Source organism: Orcinus orca, chromosome 3 (genome assembly GCF_937001465.1).
Source record: "Orcinus orca chromosome 3, mOrcOrc1.1, whole genome shotgun sequence".
NCBI lineage: Eukaryota > Metazoa > Chordata > Mammalia > Artiodactyla > Delphinidae > Orcinus > Orcinus orca.
In genome coordinates this window covers 20,225,027-20,231,723 of record NC_064561.1, presented here as the reverse complement: position 1 = coordinate 20,231,723, position 6,697 = coordinate 20,225,027, and the positions used below count along the sequence as shown (strand labels likewise).

Below are 6,697 nucleotides of genomic sequence, written 5' to 3'. Positions count from 1 at the left end.
AGTTTCAGTGATTGTCTGAGGCCCATGTTGGGAGTGAGTAAAGACTATAAACAGGCACAAGGGAACTTTTGTGGTGATGGAAGTGTTCTTCTAAAACTGGATTATCGTTGACCTATGCACTTACAATGGGTGAATTGTACGATATGTAAATTATATTTTAATAAAGCTGTTAAAAGTGGGAGGAAAGGACAGTGTTAAGAATATTAAAAGGCAATCTACAGACCAGGAGAAAATATTTGCAAAATACATATCTAACAAAGGACTTGTATCTAGAGTATATTAAAAACTATTACCACTCAATAATAAGAAGATACACAACACAATTTTTTAAATGGGCAAAATATTTATTCAGACACTTCATCATAGAAGATACATGGTTGTCAAATAAGCACATGAAAAGATGTTCAACAACATTAGTCATTAAGGAAATGCAAATTAAAACCACAATGAGATTCCACCTCATACCTACTAGAATGACTTAAATTAAAAACACTGACCAGGGCTTCCCTGGTGGCACAGTGGTTGAGAATCTGCCTGCAAATGCAGGGGACACGGGTTCGAGCCCTGGTCTGGGAGGATCCCACATGCCACGGAGCAACTGGGCCCGTGAGCCACAACTACTGAGCCTGCACATCTGGAGCCTGTGCTCCGCAACAAGGGAGGCCGTGATAGTGAGAGGTCCGCGTACTGCAATGAAGAGTGGCCCCCGCTTGCCACAACTAGAGAAAGCTCTCGCACAGAAATGAAGACCCAACACAGCAAAAATAAATTAATTAATAAACTCCTACCCCCAACATCTTAAAATAAATAAATAAATAAATAAAAACACTGACCATACCAAGCATTGGTGAGGATGTGGAGCAACTGGAACTTTGAAACACTGTTGGTAGATATATATATTGTTACACTTATTTTGGATAATGATTTGTCAGTTTCTTAAAAATTTTAAACACACAACTACCATAAAATTCAGCCATTGTAGTACAAAGTATTTCTTTTTTAAAAAAAATTTATTTATTTTAGGCTGCGTTGGGTCTTTGTTGCAGTGGGCAGGCTTCTCACTGCGGTGGCTTCTCTCGTTGCACAGCATGGGCTCTAGGCACGTGGGCTTCAGTAATTGTGGCTCGCTGGCTCTAGAGTGCAGGCTCAGTAGTTGTGGCGCACAGACTTAGCTGCTCTGTGGCATGTGGGATCTTCACAGACCAGGGCTCGAACCCATGTCCCCTGCATTGGCAGACGGGTTCTTAACCACTAAGCCACCAGGGAAACCCCTACAAGATATTTCTTGAAAGAAATGAAAGCAAGTGTCTACCCAAAGAGTTGTACATGAATGTTCATAATAAATTTATTTGTAATAGTCAACAACTGTAAAAATCAAAGCCCCATCATGAGGCCATGGATTAACACATTACAGCATATCCATACAATAGAACACTTCTCAATTTTAAAAAAGAATGAACTATTGATACAATATGGACGATGCATATTGATGCAACAACATGCATGAATCTCAAAATAATTATGCTGAGTTAAAAACAAGCCATACCAAAAATAAATTCATACTGTATGATTCCACTTATATAAAATTGTAGAAAATGCAAATGATTCTATAGTGATAGAGAGCAGACCAGTTATTGCTTAGGGAAAAGGGTTAGAGAGGAACAGATTAAGGACATGAAGAAACTTTTGGGGTGATGGATATGTTCATTGTATTCATTATGGTAATGGTTTCACAGGTGTATACATATGTCAAACTTGATCCAAGTGCATACTTTAAACATGTGCAGTTCTTTAAACATCAATTTGGATACAATAAAGCTGTAAAAATGGAAAGAAATAATTTTAAAACACAATAAGTAAAAGCAAGAACTAAATAATTGGGTTTAGACACTGCTGAAGGAAGATTGTGGAACTGTAAGATAGATTAGAATGAAATATCTCAGACTGAAGAATGAAATAAAAAGAAACCACAGAATAGAAAATACAGAAAAGAACATGAGACATATGGGTCATGGTGAAAAAGCTAATGTAATAAGTATCTGGAATCCAAGAAGTAGAGGAAAGAGAAGATAGAAAGGAAGAATAGGCAGAAGCAATATTTGAAAGATACTGGCTAGGAATTTTCAGAAAAAACATATGAAAGATAATATGTCATAGGTTCAAGCAGAGCTACGAAAACCACACCAAGGTACATCATTGTAAAACTGAAAATCAAAGACAATGAGAAAATCTTAAAAGCAGCCAGAGATAAATGCCAATTACTTTCAAGGGACAGCAATAAGACTGACACCTGACTTCTCAACAGAAATAATGAAATCTAGAAGACACTGGTCTGATAGTTTGAAAGTGCTGGAAGAAAATAACTGCCAACAACAAACTCCACTGAAAATATTCTTCAAATAATGAAAAGACATTTTCAGCAGACAAAAACTGACAATTCATTACCAGCAGATTGTTTAGAAGGAAAATGATCACAGTTGGAAATATTGAGATGCAGTAAGAAGAATAACAGAAAATATAAATATGAGGGCAAATTAATTTATTATTGACAACATAAAACAATAAAAATGTCTTTTTAGGGTTTAAAATGGAAAATGACAATAGCTTAAAAGGTGAGAGCAGAGTAAATTGAATGACGTGTTCTGAGGTCCTTGTAATTCTGGGAAGTGATAAAATTATTTTAATTTACACTAGATTTTAGTAAGTCAAGGAAGGGATTTTAGGGATTTTAGGCTGATTGCTAAAACTTACAAACCAATATACTAAGGAAAGGAAAATGGAGTAAAATAAGTATTTAATTAATACAAAGGAAGGAAAGGACAGATGGGGAGAGTAGAAAACAAATCATAAGATGCTAGATTTAGACCAAAATATGTAAGCAATTACATTAAAAGTAAATGAACTAAATATTCCAATTAAAATGAAATATTCCAATTAAAATATGACAAATATTGTTGGATTTGATTTTTTTTAACTATATGTTATTTACAAGAGACAAACTTTAAATATAAAAACAAAAGGTGAAGAGAAAAGTATATACCAAGAAAATTCTGACAACAACAAAAAGTTCAGGTAGTTACATTAATATCAGAAAAAGTAGACTTTAAAGCAGATACTTAACTAAATATAATGAGAGATATTTCTTTATGATAAAGGTTAAATCCAATAGGAAACTACAATAATTCTACATATTTTAATGCACCTTATTATATAGACTTGAAATACATAAAACAAAAATGAGTAGAACTCAATGGGGAAATAGCTGAATCCACAATCATCATTGAGGCATTTTAACATTTTAACATACCCCTTATTAATGTTTAAGACAAGCAGACCGGGCTTCCCTGGTGGCGCAGTGGTTGAGAGTCCGCCTGCCGATGCAGGGGACACGGGTCCGTGCCCCGGTCCGGGAAGATCCCACATGCCACGGAGCAGCTGGGCCCGTGAGCCGTGGCCGCTGAGCCTGCACATCCGGAGCCTGTGCTCCGCAATGGGAGAGGCCACAACAGTGAGAGGCCCGCGTACCGAAAACAAACAAACAAAAAACATTTAACAAATTTGACCTAACTGACATGTATAGCATACTGAACCCTACAACTTCAGGATACACATTTTTTTTTATGTGCACATGGAACATTCATCAAAATGAACCATATGTTATGCCTTAAAGCAACTGTCAACAAATTTCATAAGATTGAAATTCCTGACCACATCGGAATTAAGCTAAAAACCAACCAAAAAACTAGAAAATTCCCAAATGTTTGGAATAAGTATTATTGTATTCTTCTAAAGAGCCTCAGCTCAAAATTAAAATAATGATGAAAATTTAAAACCTCTACATAGGGACTTCCCTGGGGACGCAGTGTTTAAGAATCCGCCTGCCAATGCAGGGGACACAGGCTCAAGCCCTGGTCCGGGAAGATCCCACATGCGGCAGAACAACTAAGCCCGTGTGCAACAACTACTGAGCCAGCGTGCCACAACTACTGAAGCCCACGTGCCTAGAGCCCATGCTCCGTCGCAACAAGAGAAGCCACCGCAATGAGAAGCCCGCACACCGCAATGAAGAGTAGTCCCCGCTTGCAGCAACTAGAGGAAGCCCGCACACAGCAACAAAGAGCCAACGCAGCCAAAAGTAAATAAATAAATAAATCTATTTTTTAAAATATCTACATAGAATGATAAAGGAGCCACAGTATATCAAAACCTGTGTGGGAATAGCTACAGCCATGGTTAGAGGAAATAGGTTGTCTTAAATGAGGAAAAGTTAAGAAGAAAGAAAGACAGAATATATTAATTTAAGGTTAAAAAGAACAACGTATTTATTATTTAAAGAAGTTTAAAAGAAATGAGTAGAATTAATGAAAATGGAAAAAAACCTTAGACTAGGAACAATTAATAAAGTCAGTTTTTTAAAGGACTAATAAAAGTGATAAACCCTTAGGATTTTTAAAGGACAGCAAGATAAGGCACAAATAACTAATATCAGAAATGAAAAGGGGGACCTCATTACAGATCCTATAGATGTTAAAAGATAAGAGGATTTTATGAACAACTAAATATGATAGATTTGAAAATTTAGATGAAATGGAAGAATTACTAGATAAAACAACTTGAATAGGTAGAAGATCTGAAACTTCCCATATCCATTAAAGAAACTCTGTCCATAACTAAAACCTTTCCCATAAAGAAAACTCCTGGCCAGTATGTCTTCACTGAAAAATTCTTCCAAAAGGATTCTTACATTCTCCCACGTAAGAGAGAAGCGTAACCAATCTTATACAAAGTCTTCAAGAGAATAGAAGAAAGGGAAACTATCCCCAATTCTTTTATATAAAGCCAGCATAAACTTTTATTAGGAAAGCATAAGAAAGGAAAATCTTTCTTATGAACACATGGGTCTCTTTCATGGACATATACCCCTAAGTAAATTATTAGCTAACCAAATCCAGAAATACGGAATAATATATCGCCACCAAGTTGGATTTATTCAAGGAAGGTAGAGTTGGCTTTTTAAAAAAATCAGTGTAATTTCCTCCACTAATAGAAAAGAGGACAAAAATCATATGATCACTTCAATAAATGCAGAAGAAACAACTGATGAAACAACATCCACTTACAATTTGAAAGAGCTCTTAGAAAACCAGGAATAGATGGAAACTTCCTTGATGTGATAAAAGGTATATGCAATAAGCACAGCAAACATCATACTTGATCAATATTTTTAAAGTTTTCTGCCTGAGATTATAGGTGAGACAAGGATATCCATTATCTCTACTTCTCTTCAACATTATACTGGAGGTCCTACTTAGTGCAGCAAAGCCAGGAAATGAAATAAAAAGTATAAAGATTGGTAAGGAAGAAATAAATCTGTCATTATTCATGGATAACATGATTGTGTATGTAGAAAATCCACAAGAATCTATAGATAAATCATAGAAATGAATAACTGAATTTAGCAAGGTCACTTGATGCAAGGTCAACATTTTTATATACCAGTAAGAATTTTTAAATCAAAGTTTAAAAAGTGGTGACATTTATAGAACCATAAACATTAAATGTCTAGGAATAAATTTGACAAGAGGTAACTAAAACTTCTATGCTGAAGTCTATTAAATATTATTGAAATTAAAAACCTAAATAAATGGAGAGATACCATGCTTATAGAGTGAAAGCCTCAATATTATAAAGGTGTCAATTCCCCCAGAACTGACCTATAGATTCAATGAAATCTCAATCTAATCTCAGTAGGTTTTTTTTGTGGAACCTGACAAGCTAGTTCTATATTTTACATAGGAATGCAAAGGGTGAAAAATAGCCAATACAATCTTGCAGAAGAAAAACCAAGTGGAAAGACTTACACTATCAGATGTCAAAACTTAATATAAAGCTATAGTCATTAAGAAAGTGTAACACTGGGGCTTCCCTGGTGGCGCAGTGGTTGAGTCTGCCTGCCAATGCAGGGTACACGGGTTCGAGCCCTGGCCTGGGAAGAACCCACATGTCACGGAGCAACTAGGCCCGTGAGCCACAACTACTGAGCCTGCGCGTCTGGAGCCTGTGCTCCGCAACAAGAGAGGCCGCGATAGGGAGAGGCCCGTGCACCGCGATGAAGAGTGGCCCCCGCTTGCCACAACTAGAGAAAGCCCTCGCACAGAAACGAAGACCCAACACAGCCAAAAATAAATAAATTAATTAATTAAAAAAAAAAAAAAGAAAGTATAACACTGGCACACAGGTAGACAAATAGACCAATGGGACAGAATAAAGTCCAGAAACAGATATACACATGTATGTGTGGATTTGGTTTTTTTTTTACAAGTTGACATCACAGAGCAGTGAAAAAAGGATGGTCTTTTCAACAAATGGTGCAGTGGCAATTGGATATCCATATGGAAAAAGTTAATCTTGCCTCTTACCTTACACTATATGAAAAGTAAAATAATAAAGCTTCCAAACACAGCATTGGAGAATATCTTTGTGACTTTGGGGAAGGCAAATGTTTATTGAACAGAACATAATGGCACTAACATTAAGGAAAATATTGAAAATTACACTAAAATCAAGTACTTCCGTTAATGAAAAGACACTATTAAGACAATGGAAAGTCAAGTCACAGAAGGGAAGATGTTCTCTGATGTATTAGTGGCAAAGGACTTCTATCTAGTACATGGAAAGAATTCCAACAAATCACGTA

General features: G+C 36.0%; 1 long non-coding RNA gene across 1 annotated transcript; it reads left to right on the top strand.

Moving 5' to 3' along the window:
* Window positions 1–508: 508 nt before the first annotated feature.
* On the top strand, window positions 509–6,213 carry LOC125963775 (uncharacterized). Its single transcript, XR_007476146.1, has 2 exons — window positions 509–678; window positions 6,096–6,213. It is a non-coding gene; the product is annotated as an uncharacterized LOC125963775 (long non-coding RNA).
* The last annotated feature ends 484 nt before the right edge of the window (window positions 6,214–6,697 follow it).